The sequence below is a fragment of the Solanum verrucosum genome, unplaced genomic scaffold, assembly GCF_900185275.1.
Source record: "Solanum verrucosum unplaced genomic scaffold, falcon-dt-bn FXZP01000176.1, whole genome shotgun sequence".
Lineage (NCBI taxonomy): Eukaryota > Viridiplantae > Streptophyta > Magnoliopsida > Solanales > Solanaceae > Solanum > Solanum verrucosum.
The window spans coordinates 895,311-914,829 of NW_026020412.1; the positions used below are offsets into that span (position 1 = coordinate 895,311).

At 33.0% G+C, this 19,519-nt stretch overlaps 1 protein-coding gene across 2 annotated transcripts in view; it reads left to right on the forward strand.

Moving 5' to 3' along the window:
* Positions 1-19,519, forward strand: part of LOC125840706 (costars family protein) — a 280,520-nt gene that overhangs the window by 38,861 nt on the left and 222,140 nt on the right. Inside the window, exon 1 of one of the 2 annotated variants that reach the window (XM_049519672.1) lies at positions 9,738-9,742. The exons of the other annotated variant lie outside the window; for it this stretch is intronic. The gene's annotated coding sequence lies outside the window, so the exon portion shown is untranslated. Of the gene's footprint in view, positions 1-9,737; positions 9,743-19,519 lie in introns of those variants that run through there. 2 annotated transcript variants of the gene reach the window in all.

The following is a 19,519-nucleotide window of genomic DNA, read 5'->3' on the forward strand; positions in this document are numbered from 1 at the left end:
AGCAAGAAACAAGGGTGCTCCAAAGCGGATAACACTTACATACAAGCATTCTATGACATTAGGTAACCTGTGAGAAGGTAATCCAGCAAGGGCAAATGACATACAAATAGATAAGTTATAAAACATGCAACATGTATAATTATATAACAAATCGTCTTTGGAAACTAGGAGATATCATATAGAACCACTCTACCATAATAAGGGCAAACACACTGTCTTAAGCGTTAAGTCACGGGTGGGATAGTTTTGTTCATATTCCTTACTCACCTCAAAGCACATACAATTGATTACCCTATCTACTCTCTTCAATCTCCTAAGAATTCTTATAGGTGTTCTACTATTGGGACTTGGCTTCCATGTAGGTCAATATAAATACTAGAGTCAAGATAGAAAAAGAAAATCCTCAATAGTTCATCTTTTAGAGTAGGAGGTCGAGGTCAACTTTGCCTTTATTACTAGCTTGTGTTATATCATGCTCAATGCCTGGTGCCCTTTGAAGGTCGAAATAGAAAATAAATAGTGAAGCTTGAATGCACCATAAAACATGAACTCTAATAACATGTAAATATCATGTACCTATAAAGTTATATCATGATTCTTAACGTCTTAGAGTTAGCCGCTTTGGGTTTAACTAGATAGGTCTGGCCATACTAATAGATTTCCTCTTTTTTTTTATAACAAGTGAGGGTTCTCCGACTCTTTTCCCGTGCAAGATAGCAAATAAGAACAACTAACATATGATCAATTTTTCCTCTCCCTTAACTGGACTATGACTGATGAATTACTGCAGACATATATTAAATGAACCATGTAGTAGCTCTATTCAATTTGATGGAAGTCTATACATGTGTATAATGCTCTACTTCTCTTTTGTACTAATGATGTGGATGAACTAGGCCCATGTATTTTCTATATATGTAACCTTTCTATTCACCTCTCTTTCTTTGTTGTTATCAAGACCAAATATCAAGACTTGAATCAATGCTAACTTGATTTCTCTGTCTAACAAAGGTTCACAAAGTTGTTCCCAGGTGCGCCATTATAACTCGTTAAGGTTGAAGAGTTGATACCATTTTCTTGCCTCATACACTTAGCAATCACTTTTTCATAACTTCCTATCTCACTCCTCTATAGCATCCTCATATCACCCCTACTCCTATGTTTAGGGAATTTGACATATCCCATCTCTTTCTAACCAGAAGCTCTACGTACATATTCGGCCCGTGTCATTCAAGCTTCATTCTCACATGCTTCCTATCTAACAAGTACCTTTTAATCAAAACTAGTAGCTTCATGTACTCTAATCCCACTATGTACAACCGACTAATCACAACTTAGGTCTAACCAATCGATTTTCCTTTTGTTAACCTTACCCTTTAGTCACATACTAATCATTTATAGCCAACACATAGATCATAATAGGAACTACCATACATATATCATTTGCAGCAATTGACACACTTATCCCTAAGTTTTATTACCATAAAAAGAATACAAATGTTATTAGTACTTATTTGGGGTGGTTGGAACATACCATATAAAAAGCCAACTATTAACATATTCGGGATGATATATGGTGAGAATTTAGGCCTTGTTAGCCAATTAGGGATCTCTCTAGTAACGCTATTGCACGGATATATTCAGCTATCAGATTGTGCCACTGCCTTCTTCCAACTAAAGAAACTGGTTCAACAAAATCAATTTTGAGTACATTTGTAATGCCGAAAATTCTATGTATAGCACAGACTAAGAACGAGTGTCCTCTACAGGAATAGATCCTATAAATATGGAGGAAATATAGAACTCAAGAGTTGGTTACATCCAGTTAAAAAGATGTGCTTGGAAATGCTACAACTCATATATGTAACTAGGTAACCCATCATTTTTTTAAGCGTATGTATATCCATACTATATCTTTCTCAATTAAACCAACGTGATACAAATGGTACAAATGTAACTTAAAATGCAAATAACATAAAAGTCTTTACATACCTCGTAGAGTGGGACGGTCGAATAAAATGAGCTCAATCTAGTCTAAATTTTGATAACTTCAGATCCTTTTCTGTAGGTTGCATGTTGAAATTTTATCTACCGTTAACCTTAACCATTGTAAGCATAATATGAATAGTATGATCAGATACAAGTGGAAATAATTGACTTCTAAGCTTTGCTCTATCGCACGATCTGGATTATGAAGGAAGGTAACATTTCCTAAATGTCCAAGCAACCCCCTAATTATAAATGTGGCACACAACACATTCATAAGTAAGGCTCTACTACACACGACTTTGTAGACTCCGTAGGACGAAGCACTCTGATACCACTTTTGTCACACCCTAATCCTAGGTGAGACAGACAAGTACCATATGAACACATGCTTTACAAGTGACCTATGATGAGAAAGTAAACTACTATGCAGATAGATTTACTGATGAGAAGCTTCATACACAACATATGTTGACTAGCTGAACCGATACATGTGACAAGTGAAACTATGAATACAAATGATAGATTTACAATGTCTACAAAGCCTCTACTGGAATGCATGACTGTACCACTATGAAAATACGCATAGTAAAGACTCGGCAAAGCCCCAAATCAACCTGGAGCTCACCAACAATCGTTGAGTATCTACTAGTTGAGTACATGTACCTGCAGCATGAAATGAAGCATCCCCAATAAGGGACATCAGTACGAAACAATGTACTGAATATGTAAGGCATAATACAATCATATGTAAAATGAGAGCTCAAGTGAAACCAAATACCAATAGATAAAGATTAGAGACCACCTCTGCTTATACTTTTGGAATCGTGTATGTTACATTCTTTTCTTCACTTTTCTGTGCATTATAATATATATAAGACATATGATACAAATGATTAGCTTATCAGTGGTAGAAGAGAATGACTCATGCTAGGCATTTAAACCCCTGGAATGTTGTCCTCATAATTACACAAATTGGGATCGGCCCATGCTAGGCTTTCGCCTCTGAGCTGCCACCCTTCTATACTAATTGGGATCGGCCCATGCTAGGCTTTCACCCCTCAGTTGCCACACTTCTATATCAATTGGGGTCGACCTATGCTACGCATTTGCCCCTGGGCTGCCACCCATAATTATACAAATTGCTTCACTTAGATTCTTTCATCTTTGAGATTGTTGTTTTGATGTTTATAACTCTTTTGAGATTGTTCTTTCGATGATCATAACTCTTTTGAGATTGTTGTTTTGGTGGTCATAATCATTGTTCAGATTTGGAACTATGGATCAGTAGTAAAGGAAATATGAATATGGACTTACGATAATAACAATGACATGGGAAGCAAATGTGACATGAACGTGTAATACTTAGGAGCTTATATGACTCAGTAAGCATTTTGACATCTCAAATTGAAGCACATATTAAGTGAAGACATTTAACATTCAGCCAAGAGATTTGAACTCTATATGATAGCCAAATACTCACTAATTAATATCAAATACAAGGTATACAGGAACGTGGAACCAAGGGAGAACGTGGGCAGATTCAACTTAAGGACGGATACATATTCCAAGTATGTACATATAAAATGTACAATAGAGCAAGTAGGGATCTTGTGAGGTAACATGATAGTCTAACACAATAGGAGTAATAACAAATAAAGGGAGCATATTAACATGTGAAAAAAAGACATATATGATAGAATAGACAATTGAAGCAAGTTGGCAAGATATAGGCAAATCATATATCCAACATATAAACATATGTACCATGGGTAATCTAGGATCATTTTGATTTGTATTTGGGGAATACGTGCCAATGGTACTTTGACGATGAAACAAGTTTAAACCCTGCATGCTAATAATTGGCAGAGTATGTCACGCCCCAAACTCAAAGAGAGCAACTGGCTCCTAATGCCAAAACTCAGTCCCTAGCCGACCCTACAGAACCATTTGCTACTAGCGCATGGCAGCCACACGCAATCAAGAAAACAAACAAGTATATCTCGGCTTAAAACTATGCCCTCGGCCGGCAAGGCCCCTATCAACAGACCTATAAACGAAATAGCTACTCCCAAGAGTTCATATAAAGAAATAGCCAACTAGAACATAAGTCCTGATTGGGCCGTCGAGGCCACCATGATCTCTATACCAAAATTGAAAACATGTATATATCAAGACAATACATCAAAACAACAAACTAGGCCAGCATGGCTATAACTTAGCTACAGACCCCACACACTAGTCTGCAAGCCTCTAAGAGTAGTAAACATTGGCGGGACAGGGCCCCAGCCTACCCATAAAAATATATACAACAAAAGCTAACAAACCTCTAAACTCTGGTAACTCCGGAGGAAAGGGGCTAGCCAATTGGATAAAAGTCAATCCTGCTGCTGAGGAAGTCTACTGGGTCATCTGTCGGGACCTGCATGAATGAATGCAGTGCCCCCAGGCAATGGGGCATCAGTACGAAATAATGTACAGAGTATGAAAGGCAATAGACTATGAGCAAGTATCCTAATATACTGGTATAATCCAATAAATAGATCATGGATAAGATAAGTGTACCGACCTGTTCCTAAATCTTAACTTATCAAAAATAATAAAACAACAACCTAACCAAGCCCCCATAAGCTCGACAGGTACAAACAACACACAAGACCACCTACTCAGGCTCCCATAAGCCCGAAAGGTGCCAATCAGTCTATATACCCCTATTGGTAGTCCCCTAGCCCTGTAGGTAGTCACATAGCCCTCTTAGGCATTAATATATCCCCATAGGTAGCACATAACTCTCTTAGGCATCAACATAGCTTATAGACAACTCATAGCCCTCTTAGGCAACAACATGGCCCTGTAGGAAGAACATAGCCTTCTTAGGAGTCAATATAGCCCTGTAAGCAACTCATAGCCCTTGTAGGCATCAATATAGCCCCGTAGGCAACTCATATCCCTCTTAGGTATCCATATAGCCCCGTAGGCAGAACATAGCCCTTCTAGGCATAGATCACATTCCTACAACTAACCACAATAGCCCCAAGGGAAACAATAACAATCCAATCGCTAAAAGCGAGCAATTTAGTTATAAGCAACCTATACAAATAACCTCTAAGTCGTGTCCAACATAGGGATGCTACTAACTGAATAAGAACCCCGGCAAGAGAGGATTACATCAACTCAAGCAGCGAACAATCAACAATAATGGCTACAAGTATAACAAGGATAACAACCCAATTACATTGCTCCTAAGCTTTAAGGAAACATGTCGTAAGTAGGGAATAGCCTTAACATAACTTTTTTGTTGAATTCACGTGGCCTAACGACTTTACTCACAACACTCCTCGATACTACCACAAGGCAGGACCATAATCAACACAAAAGAATAGAGGATACCATGATAATTCGATAAAAGATATGTATGCTATTTGTGACTTATCAAAGCTAGAATCGATGGAAGAAGGGTCTTACCTTGATTTTAAGTTCGTAATACACCTCAAAACTTTAAAATATGCCCAAACCCATGTTGTCCACACACCAAAGTATGATAAGCTAGGAAATCGATAAAACAAATTATACCATGTTGACGAGCTCAACGCGTAGAACAACTTTTGTCAAGGACTTAAGTCACGAAAATTTGTAACTTGGCTGATCCTAGAAGTGGGTTTTGTGAGTTTTCTGGTTATTCACTAAGAAAAATGAAGGAAAATGAAGAAAAGTCAAAGAAGATGATATATATAAAGTTCCACCGACCTAGGGGACCCACCTCATCTACCTGCTTGTGCCGTCTTGCAAAAATGCGAATATCTCTTCATTCTGAAGTCGTAAGAACAAACGGGTTGATGCGTTGGAAAATAGACTCGTAGACCTTCGATTTCATAGGTCGTGGGCACCATAAATCTATATAGATTGGGAAAAAATCTCTGAGACATTTGACCCAAATTTTAGACAAATCTTTAAAAAGGAATTTACGGTAACTTTTGCCAACTTTTATTTTGCCAATTGCCTAAATTAAAAACTTGAGATACAACCCTTGAACACTTAAAAATATCACATAACACATCATTAATAATTTATTACCCACCCCCCTGGTCTTTCCACAAAGATACGAGTCAATTTAGACGTTTCGAAAATTCGGGGTGTTACATCAAGAACGTATAGTCAGTAATAAACTCATATTAGAGTACTCACTTTGATGCTCTAGGGAGTAGAAACAAGAACTATGGATCAGTCACTACCAAGGGCACTTAGAAAGTTTACTTTGTAATACAAGTGTTGGATTCATGCCAAAGCAATAGGAAATCGAATAGCCTTACATACCTCAATTCCCAATTCGTAAAGCTTACGAAGTGTCAACCTGTCCTTTAACATCATAGACTTCATCTACAACAACCAATCATTAAGGCTAATATTAGTAGCTTACCAAAACTTTAATTTAATGGTGCATCACCATAACTTATAAATCTCCCCCTATAACTTTTCGCAATCATCTCTAAGTACATCCATGACCTCCCATAAACAAATCAATACAATAGTAGTCCTCAACACTCAAAAATAATCAAAAGACTGGAATTTATGGTTTTCAATCACCATCCCACGAGTTGCAATAAACAAGTAAGTCTAGAATTCTCAAATAAACTAATAATTAGAGGTTGTGGCAGCGCCCTTACCTTGGCTATCTAAATCTATTATTCTCCTTCAATTACTATTTTTGTAACCTTCTCTTAATCTTTGGAAGAGAGTGGCAGAACCTTGGATGCCAAGACATATAGTTATCTCTAGTTCACTCCCCTCGAAGAACTGTCCAATATACTTGAAACAATAGAGGAGAGAAGGTGATCTTGTGGCTGCTTGAAAAATAGTTAGAACCCTAGTGGGAATATTGGGTGGCTGTTTCATCTTGAGAGAGGAATATATGAACTTGAGAGCTTAAAATTTGGATAAGAGGAAAATGAGATATTTGTATCAGATTTTTGGCCTTAAAAAGTTCTCTTTTGCCACCTTTCTTGTACTTCATTTGCAGCCAACATGTGTTTTTAATTTAGGCCACACATTTAAGTAGGTGATGCACCTACTTTTCCATTCAAATTATTTCTTGTGGGCTTGGAAATATTAGGCCTTGGCTGTCCATTTTCTCCTAATTCTTCTATTCAACTTGGACCAGATTAATGTAAGTAGGTGTAGTGTACTTGACCCAATAACATGGTCAAAAGAGTCTTAGTAGGTGATGCACCTACTTGGTCCTTTGGGCTGGTCAATAAGTCAAAGTAGGTGATGCACCTACTTGGTCTATTGGCTAGTCAATAAGTCAAAGTAGGTGATTCACCTACTTGGTCCTTTGGCTGGTCAATAAGTCAAAGTAGGTGATGTACCTACTTGTCACCTACTAGCTTAGTTAAGTCAAGCAAACACATTCAATACTTTATTCCATTTCTAAACCCTAATACCTTTAACTTAACTTAAAACTTATATACACTATGTCACTTTAGACTTTAGACTCAAATACCACCTTATGATCTCAAGTTTAAATACTTCCATCGACGTCAACTTAATCGGGTCTCATCAAAATCTACAGACAGTTCACTTTAAACATATTCTATTGTCACTAGTCGCATAGGAAACCGAGTCCATAACTATACCAAAAGGCAATTTAAAAGAATCATATAAATAGAACTAATACACGTAGAATATGGGATTTTACAAAGATAATCTTAAGGAAAGGTCTAGGGAGGCAAAGAGAGCAAAGTTCAATGATGGTGACTTTTCACATTCAAGATCCAATGGACATTATTTCTCTAAATTCTGACAAAGGTTTTCTATTCAAGGTTCCTCCAATACTCTGGATCTTAAGTTTAACAAAGAGAGGTGTCTAACCCTAAACCTCAAGGAGGGAATGATGGTGGAAATGGATCTTCGTTTCCTGTATGCCAAAAGTGTGGCAAGAGTCATTCCGAAATTTTCTTTATGGGAACAAATAATTTTTTGGTTGTGGTAAGAGTGGTCATTTCTTAACGTATTACCCATCTTGAATTGACAAGGGAAAATATGGTAGGCAAGCTCTGCCTAGTGGTTCCGGTTCAGCTGCTCCAAAGCAAAATTGATTAGATGCACTTCAAACTCGACATGATCAAGAGGGTTATCCCGATGTTGTTACCGGTATGTTGAGAGTCTTTTATCTTGATGTTTATGCTTTGCTTGATCATGGTGATACTTTGTCTTTGGGACGCCATATGTGGCTATGAGTTTTGATATTTCTCTAGAACTGTTATTAGACCTTTTTTTTCTCTACACCTATTGGTGAATTTATTATAGCTAAGAGAATATAGAAATTGTCTCGTCTTCTTATCTCATATAGTCACACATGTTAATCTTGTAGAGCATGATAAGTTGGATTTTGATGTCATTTTTTGTATGGATTGGCTTCATTCTTGTTATGCTTCTGTTGATTGTAGAACCCAAGTGGTTAGGTTTCAATTTCCAAATGAGCCCATCCTAGAGTGGAAAGGGGGAAATTATTTGCCTAAGTGTCATTTGTTTGTTGTCTTAAATCTAGGAAGATGATTTCTAAGGGTTTCATATATCATCTTGTTTGGGTTAGGGATACGGATTTTGAAACCCCTACTCTTGAGTCGATCCTTGTTGTATATGAGTTTCCAAAAGAGTTTCTTGGTGTTCCTTCCAAAAGGGAAATAGACTTCAGTGTGGAGCTTCTTATAGATACATAACCTATCTATATTCCTCTTTACCATATAGCACCAACAGAACTTAAGGACTTGAAGGAGAAACCGAAAGATTTGTTGGATAAGGGTTTCATCCGATCGAGTATCTCTCCATGGCATGCTCCAGTTTTATTTTTTCATAAAAAGGATAGTTCACTTCGCATGTGTATTGACAACCGTCAATTGTACAAGGTTACTATTAAGAATAAGTATCCTCTCCCAATGATCAATAATATATTTGATTCTGGAATATTAAATTGTTGTGCCAGTATGGAATCATCTTTGTTGTGAGGGCATTTGAATACTTTTGTTAAGCTTGAGCTTGAACTTGCATTTGAAGAAAGCATTGTAAGCTTCAGTATACTTGATAATGGTGAGTCACAATTTGAAACTTTGAGTGCACAATTGAGGATTGTATGTGTAGTTTGAACCTTTTGTGTGCATTTGTGTTGAGTCTTAAGCAACACTGTTTGTAGACATCCTTGTTGAACTGATTGATCTTGAGTTTTACTTGAGGACAAGAAAAACTTTAAGTTGAGCTGTTGACGAGTCAGAGATTTCGACTCATTTAGGGCATTGTTTTCATAGTTTAAGTGTCCTCAAATGCCTAATTTATGCTCTAAACTAATGTTAAAGTTTTGATTTGCAGCAAGGAAGGCTAACAATCAAGGCAAGGACATTACCTGGCAAAAAAGAGCGGAAAAGCTGAAGAAGTTAAAGGAAGGCAATCCTGGTGATCGCCAAGACCACTCGGCGAACCGCCGAGTGGCACTTTAGCTCGCCTAAAGTTCCAGTGTGCCAGCCCAAGGGAAGAACTTTCTTGGCGATAGAAATGGATAGTCAGTGGATCGCCGACCGACTCGGCGACATTAACCTTGATCGCCTAAAGTCACAAAACCCTGAAGTCTAACGGCCAATGCAAACCAGCGATGGATTGGAGCGAAGGGCGGATTACCGACTGAGTTGGCGAGGTGCGACTTACTCCGCCTAATGGCCCTAAATGCCAAAATTTGGGAAACTATAAATTTAAATTTGAAAAGAAGAGTTGGGAGTTCTGATTCCATAAGCTTTGGAGGTTTACTTTTCTCTGAGTTTTGGAGTTTCCATTATAGACTTTGAAGCTTTTGAGACTTAGTTTTGAGGAATTGCGAATGGGTTTTTGAACCAATTCAATTTGGAGCATTGTAGAGACTTAGAAACGTTTACCCAGCTCATGGCTAATATAGTTGGTAATTGTTTCTCTCTTTTTATGATGTGTAGCTAAAACCTCAATTCTTGGGGTGTGATCATGTGATTATTGGCTTAATTAGCTTATGGGTATTGTTATTTACTAATTTAAATGCTTAATTGAAGTGGGTTTAATCGATAGTTGTGTATTAAACTTTGAATTGTAGTTACAAATGCAATTCTAAATTAGAGTTTAGGTCTTGCTTGAGAAAGAAGGTTTAGAACCAAGGCTTTCGATTAATGATTGTAGTTATTGGGTTGATGTGGGTTCAGCTCGAGAAAGTGAATCCTAAACTCGATTCTACCTATCTAGCTTGATAGAGTAGATAAATTAAGGTTTTGGGTTGTTTATATTGTTAAGCTTGTCGAGGTTCGAGAGAACTCACTTGAATCCTAATAGTTGTTCGAGAGAAAGCTATTGCACCTATAGTCTAGCCTACCTATTGAGATTTAGCAATTGTTAGTAAATTTTAATTACCTATATAGCGAAATTATCCTATAATCGATCACATCCCGAGAATTCCTCTCTACATTGTTGATTCCCCTGTTTTCGTATTTGTTTTAGTTGCTAATTAACAAATCAATCCCCCCATCTGACATTTGTTGTCACCCCTTTCAATTTAGTTAAATGTTTGTGACAATTTCTATTCCTACCACCAACTAGATTACATTTGTAACTTCCTAACTGAATTCGAACTTGTACCGCTCCCTGTGGGTTCGACCCCAACTCTTCGTTGGGTTTTATACTAGATTACGATCGCCTACACCTAGTATCGGATAAAGTGTAGTTGATTGTTTATCAGTTATGTGGAATGATCATTAATTTATATAGTTTCTTTGTAGTTGTTAAATTCTACAGTTTAAGTTATGCCATCGTGTTTACTGTTGAACATGGAATGTCATAGTTAGATATGCTTAGCTAATTATTCCTCTAAATCTGCACCTTTATTTGCTTAATTGAAATCTTGCAAATGATTTAAAATGGTTCCTTAAAATTCCTATTTGTTCATGTATGTGTTTTTTCTTGATGAATCCTTGTGCAAATATTTGAGTACAATGTGTATGAAGCTTTAGTTCTAAGGGAAAATATGATATATTGTTATAGCATATGAGATTGTTTTCTTATTAATATATTTTCTTTTATCTCCATGTGATCCTGTCCAAATCCATTTGGACTTCATTTATTCATCAACGCCTCTTCGAAGTGGGCCACAGAGGCCCATTTGCTTTTTCCATCAAGTCAGCCTCATCCAAAGGAGCATGGCCACAAAATCGAGTGAAATTGGAAGTAAATATATAGGTGGAAGGAGCTGATATACACCGATATACAATAGTATACAGATGTATACAGAAACTGTATATATTTTCAGTAAACTCGAAATTAGGCCTCAAGCCCAAGATCTTTGTACTAGCAATCCAAAGGGGACTAAAAGGAGTAGATTTCATAACGAAAAAAGGGATCAAAGGGCCCAAATGATGCAACCTCATTAGAATTTAGGATAGGTGGAAGAATGGGCCTATTAGTCCAACAATCTAAACTTGGGCAAATGCCCAATTTTATTCTCTCCTTTACTTATCATTTCTTATCATTATTATTGTTTAACTCTGACTTTATTTATTGGAAAAATTAGCAAACTAGTCAAACTCCCTAACATAATTATTAAAAACATCTACACTTTAAAATAATTATTGAAAATATCAATATTTTCGCAAAGAAAATGTATCCTAATATAATTAATTTTTTTTCCTTTTATTTCTCAAATCAGGACTCACATTGGACTAATTTTACTCCCCTATACGTGAAAAAAAAAGAAAAAAAAAACTCTCATTACCCACTTTCTCCTCTTTCTAGGTTTTTATTCCTAATTCCTCCTTTCTCTCTATTGAGATTTTCTCCATTGTTCTCTCCTTTCATTGTCTAAGAAAATCACCTATTCTATTTTCCTCCAATTTGTTCAAGAAATCTCACAATTTCGTCAAAAAAAAAAATCACCCACAGATAAAGGTAAATACATTGTTACCAAGTATCTTTTGAGATTTTCCTCTATTATGTAAAGACACTACTAATAAAATAAAGATAAAAAAAAATTGGGTGCTCAAGATCTCGAAAAACTTGTTGAAGACCAAGTTGATGAAGAACAATTTCCTATTGATTTGTTTTGTATTTATAGTTTTTTTTAGAATTTTGTATCCTTTCTCAATTAATATTCAAATCAGTATGTATGCTATTAATATTTGTATTCATTCAAAATCTCATGTTCCATAGTTTATGAATCTTGTATTTGTTTAATTTGAATTCATCACAAAGGTATGTCAACTAGATATGTATTTTATTTATAGGAAGAGCAACTTCCTAGTAGATTGCTTTATTTTTTTATAAAAAGAGTTTCTGAATTTTGTATCCTTTCTCAATTTGTATTCAAAATCGTATGTATGCTATTAATATTTGTATTCATTGAAAAATCATGTTTCATAGTTTATGAATCTGGCATTTGTTCCTAATTTGTATTCATTCTAAAGGTATGCCAACTAGTGATGTATTTTTATTAAAGAATGATTGCAATAAATATTCACTTATTCCTTTTCAGTTTTATATTTTATTCTCACTTTTTCAACATACTGTTGTTTGTATTTTATATATTATTATACAAAATACTACACAAAAACTAGAATGAATACAAGTAAAATACATATTGGAATGAATACGACTTAAGAAAGGATACAAGATTCTGAAGAAAAAAATAAAAACACAATGAAAAAAATACATGAATACAAATATGTTTCTTAAATAACTACAAATTCATTTGGCATACATATTGGAATGAATACAAACTAATAAAAAAAATACAAGTTTCATTATGCAAAAACAACATGAAAACTAGAATGAATACAAATAATATACATATTGGAATGAATACGATTAAAAAATGGTTACAAAATTCTGGAAAAAATAAAATAAAAATACATTGTGAGAAAGGCACACGTTTGAGTTTTCTTTGAAAATGTAACTGATGAGAAAATTAAGTGATATTTACCTTTTTCTGAAATACTCTCTCCCTTGATTTTCTCCCTTCTGTTATTAAATAATTTTATTCTTTCAAATTAAACAAATTGAAAAAATACAAATCAGATATATAACAAACTAAAATATTGACACTTCTAATAAATATTGGAAATGTGGCTAAGGAATCCTATTAAATGCTAAAATATTGACATTTTGAAAATTTTCCCTTATTTATTTGGTTAATTTAATTAAATCTCTTAAAGGTGAACCATTTTTGTTATGAAGATTTATTTCATTTAAATAATTTAGTCAATTGGTTTGTCTTTACTTCGTCATTTTTCTAAAGCTTACTTTCATTTAATAATTATTTCAAAGTGTTTAAGTTAATTTATTTTCAAATAATTTCAAATATTTTATTACTTAATTAATATTTTGTTGGTCAAATAACTTAGTCAAGTCGTAGGTCAACCGCACGTTAGCAGACAGTTCAAGTGCCTAACACCTTCTTGAAGTGTAAATTGAACCCTGAACCCTTTTGGTATTTTCAAAAGATTTATCTGTTTAAGTCTTTTGAAATTTATAAATTTTCTTGATTTTTCTTTAAAAATAATTAAGTGGTGACTTTTGAAAATTGATTTTCAAAAAATAAGCTTTTTATTTCTTTTTTAATAAAATATCGAGAATCGTTTGGGGTTCGATCAAAATAAAAAGGACATGCAACCCCACTAGGATCAACAATCCAGACTCAATGAAATCGTCGAATTTTAAAAAAAAAGTCAAATGATGAAATTACCCTCCCGGACTGCTCTTAAGGCTAAAACTCAACTTTTCACTCAAATGCCTCAAAACTCAACTTGAGGCCTTGGAAACCTTACCAACCATCTCAGTAGCTCAAAATCGATGTTTCGAACGCGATGGAACTGTCGGAAATCTCATTCGACGCTTGGAAATCCAAATGTTGACCGAAGTCAACTCTATCAAGAATTCACAACTCAAGAAGGGTCAAATTACCAAAAACACAACTGATCAAATTGGAGACCACACCAACCATTCCAAAAATATAAACTAAGCATGAAAACGCTAAGGGGAAGGGTAAAATTGTCAATTCACAATCAAAAGAAAATTCACACAAAATGGGACATTACACGAGACATTTAAAAGTGATCCCCTTGTTTCAGAATTACGTGCCTTCGTAGGACTTAGTCTTAATTGACTCCAGCTAGTAAATCCACCTAAGCTCATGATTACGGTCCTTACCTTGGCTAGTAGAACAATCTCGTTTTGGTGTAGGAGTAGTAAACTGAACTCCATGTTATAGCTCACATGGTTTATGTTGATAAACACTGTCTCCAACAGAAGTTTATGTTTTCCACAAAAGACTTATTTTATGACTATGATTATGATTTAAAGAAGAATGCATGACCTTGTACTATGTTTTATAAAATCATATGATCATATTTATGTTATGATCTCTTGGTCATTACATTATTATGTTTTCAGACTTGTCATATTATCATGTTATGTTCATGCATCTTTCTTCATATTCAGTATATTCTGAGTATTGACCGCATATATTTTTGTGCTTGTATTGTTTTATAATATATGTTCTGACACACACCCTTTCGGCCACTATTAGCATTGGATCCCATAAGCTTTTCTCAGGTTTGGTGAGTGCTCATGGTTCGGGGACATTGCCTCACTTATGTTTCTTTAATGTCACTCAAACTTATTTCAGCTCTCAGATTGTTCAAGTGAGCTAAGGTTTGTCCTAGTCACTCATTATATAGTAGAGGTTTGTTGTCAAACAATAGTCTTTCCGCAATTATATCTTTGTACTCCGATTTTATGATATATTGAGATTTCCATTTGAGACTTATTCCACTTATCTCTTCATTTCATTTATGTATGTTTTCTTAGTGTCATTCTATGTCATGTGTTTAGCTTAGAGTATCTCATATTCTAAGTACCATGTCACATTTAGGGCATAGTCTTGGATCGTGACAATTCACTATCTCATTTTTAGGTAATGTTTTCACTACTGTTTTGCTGACCACGTTTTTCTAGTCTATTTTCCAATGATTCTGTCATCATTTTTTTTTTCATTTGATGCTACCTCTAAGAGACAAATATATTTAAGATAATAAAACAATGGTTAAATCAACAAACAATTGCTCTAGCCCCACGGTGGGTGCCAAACTATTTACAAGTAAAATAGTACAATAAAATTTATATTAGGGAAAGAACACACATCTTAATTCAACTCTTATTAGATTCAATTATTGGTCATTTGAATATTGTTGGATTGGTGAGAAAAAAAAAAGTAAAAGTGTAAAGAATGTAAAATTGTAACTGAAGAAAGTCATATTTGTTTCATAATTAATTCATCAACCTATTGTCAATGTTAGTAATGGTAAGTAGTAAGGATTGTAATTACATGATATCTAGAGAAAAAAAATACTAGAATCTATGTAATAACCACATAACTATAAATGAATATTCAAATTTGGTTAGTAAATCATTGATCAAATATGGTAAGAACATTATTGCGATACTAAAAAGAGGTAAATATCAATTAATCCTCATAATTGGACACTCATTTGTTAGATATTTTTTCTTTACACTTTTTCGATATATACATCTCTCTATTTATCCTTCAAAATATATTTCTTCTCAATATTCTTGAGTAAATTTTCTCTCTTTTATCTTACTTTTAGAGAAAATAATGATTTCTTATTCTTAAATCAACAATTGCCGTGAAATAATACCTTACGTTTCTCCAGTCAATATTGTTCGAATAACGGTATGTTGTTTTACAATAATATTTTTTCAGTATTCTCTATAAAAAATTATGATGAATCAAGAAAAAGTATAATTTGAATAGCGATTTTTATAAATTATTTGTGGAGAAATGTTTTTTTAAAGCATTTATTTTATAAAGTAGAAAACTTTTCTTACGAAAATAAAATGGTTTTCTTAGTTGTTCATTTAAATAAATGTTGAATAATGAAAAGTTGATTCGCACTTTGAAAAAAATAAGAGGATGTAGGGTAACAATGTATTGTTATAAAATTTGATGAATTAATTTCTACTATAGATTATAAACAAGTCAAAATTCTACAGAACATAATATAAATAAAAATATTTTTTTCTGCATCCAAAATTTGATAATTATTTTGTACTTCTCCTAATTCCTTACAGGCTCAAGAAAATCAAAGAGTTGATATTAGTGAATGGGTATTACTACCCTCTAGTGTATCAAGTCATCCAAGAGAGAATGTCTCGGGGTCATCGGTAAGAAAATATAATTTAGCATTATAGTTCTTCCTCTTACTTGTTTCTTTACCCTTTAATTATTATCTTTTGTGTAGATTTTAACTACTTGGTTAAATCTTGATCAATATCGTGGATAAGAAAAAACACATGAATTCTACGTATTTTTAGATATTTTGGTGATATTTAAATGTATTTTTTCCTTGTTTGGGAATAATTCATTATTGTGAGGAATAATTGTGTATCAAGATTTTGTTTTAACAAATTTTATCATAACTTTTATGCCTATTTAGATTTTACTTTTGGATTTGACTTTAAAAAAATAAATGAGATTTTATAAAATTTAGATGTCGTTTAAAAAAATAGAATTATGGGGAATATTTTTTATTCTCTTTCTAATTGGAATTGCAATAGGCTTTTGGATAAAAAGGAAGAAATAAGTTTTTTGGATTATATTTTTTTGTCATATAGACGACGATTAATCACATTATTAAAAAATGAACAAGTCTAATTAAATTTCTTATTTATAATGGTTAGTATTAAATTTTATTTTATAAGCAATCACATATTATCGAATCTAAAGAAAAAATGATTTCAATAATATATTTTATAAACACTAAGATGGTAAAAGATTGATTTTAGTTAAGTATTTTATTATTTTATATTGTCTTTGTTAAATGATTCTTATAACATACTAGTTGTCTAGATTTGTATGTTAGATTGTAATTGCAATATTGATGAAAAATTACGAGAATCTAACCGTTAATCTAATAACCTTTGCTTCATTGAATTTTATTTCTCTTTATCATGTCAATTGATGATATAAAGTATTGTCATTTTAATATATTATTGTCATACATAGTGAGTATATATATCTTTCACCTAGAAGTTCATTTTGTTTATATGGATATTCAGATATAATATAGTGTAAATTTTATATCATCAAAGCATCAAATTTTTATTATTCCTTTTATTCTGCAAAAGAGTTTTTAACTTATATATACAAACAATGTAAATTAAACTTTATATTATAAAGTCATCCAAAAGATATATATATAAGCATACAACAATTAAAATAGAATTTGTAATCCTAAAAATTAGGTAGTTTTCTTATCACGAAGAGTAAATATGATATGATAGTTTATAATTAGTGTTTATTTAAAACACAATCAAGTATGACAAGAAATTTTGATTAAACGTTTTCTATTATTGCAGAATGAGTCTGAATTAACTCCCCATCAACTCATCGGGAGGAAGAGGGAATTGACTAATGTGGAGGTCATAGCCCTATCTACTATTAGCTTTGCAATTGTACCTCTAACAGGTGAAACTAATATTTATACGGTAACATTAAACAAGGTTAGTACATTTATTTTTCTAGATTGCTTATGTATAAATTTAATAAGTCAAGGTTTGATCATACTTATGAGACAATTAACTCTTTCAAATACTTTGTTATGGACCCGAATTATAGGGAGGAGATTTAGTCGATCCATTCAGACTTGATAAAAAATATCATGATATCTTGGACGACTGGACATGTGAAAAGAGAACGCGCCTTAATAGTCAATGTGACAAGGTAACTAAAATTATTATTTTATTTCTTGCATATAACTTAAATTATTAGTTTTTTTTTACTAATCTTCATTCTATAAATTAGTGATGAGGAACTAACAAAATGACAAGTCAAGAAAATGAGAGATAACGAATTAATTACTAAGCTAGTTGGGACAATGAGTTTAACTTTTATTCATCATTTGGATAATGTCTTATTTACACTATCATGTAATATAAAGTATACTTACAGATAAGAGTCTATAAAATATGAGTTTTGTAATCTTAAAAATAAGACATGTAATACTTTATAAAATGCAAAATTTAAATGATAGTTTGATAGTAGTTTTTCTATGATTTGTCTATATTTTGGTTTACAAGATGTTTTTCTAGATAGTTCCGTTATAGTTTCTACATTATATCATGAGGCATCTTATCTATTATAAGTATTTTAGTTTCTTTATTTGTATTAGCATACTTATCTTATTGGATTTGCCTAGCAGAGTAGTTAATAATTTGTTAGTGCAAGGTAATATTGTACAACATTTAAATTCTTTAATAATTATTGTAACCTAATGAAAAGCCTTGTTGTGTTTGTAAGTTTACTATCATATGAAAAAACGTTCTATATGTCGATCTGTTATGGATGTGAGTAGATATATCTTATATGGTTACGAGAAAATGGAAGTAGAAGTCGATTCAGAAACCAATACGGTAAAAGAGATTAAGGTAAGATGTTTTATTATTTGACAAATATAGTTTTTTTTATTTTTACAATCATTCTTCTAACGTTATCTCAAATCAAATAAATATTGGGTCTCCAAAACGTCTTTCCAAGAAAAGAAAAAAAGAATCTTCAAACTCAGAGCATACAACAACGAAACAAAAAGAAAACAATGGTGAACTACATGTAGGAACTGAAGTGGCGCTCATGTGTGAAATGATCGAGCTCAAAGAAACAAGTGAGTTTTTGGTAAGTTATTAAAATTCTAGTGTACATAAAACAATCTCATGAAGTTGAACAATCATAATTATCATAATGATTTTAAATACAAGTAGGTTCGCTCGATGGATAACCTTAAAAATCTTCCAAACCATAAAGCATTTGATAATCAATCTTCCTCCAACCTCTCTAACGATGATGTACTTATGGGATCATTGGTTCAGAAAGAAGAAACTGAGAGAATTACAAATTTAGATTACCATGAAGAAATATTTGCTCTCCACCAGGAGGTGGACAAGGTAAAAGAGGGTGAAAATAAAGTGTTTTCTCACCTGAACAAAAGTAATGAGTTGAACTCTGAATTTTCACAAAGTGCAGGTAAGTGACCGTATCACTAGCTTAATCCTTTTTTAAAAGATATTTATTTTATTTTGTTATTATTACCATTATATATGAACAATGAATTCAATAGTCCACAAAATTCATACATTTCAGTATGTGAAAGTTTTGTTTGTGTTATGTATTGTAATTTTTTTTTTCACATTATGTACTAATAAAAATGAATTTGAACTGTATATACAATGAAAATAGTTTTTTACACTTTGTAAATTTTAACCTATTATAAAGGTGATATTTATATTAATAATAATATACTTATAACTATTTCATGACAAACGTGATTGTGTAAAGATTTTTATATCACTGAAATTTAAGTTAAACAAAACTATTAGCTATATTGTGTGAGCATTATCTTTTGTTATTTTTATCACCGACTCATCATTTATGTAGGAAATGAATGTTCAAGACCTTCAAAATTCGACA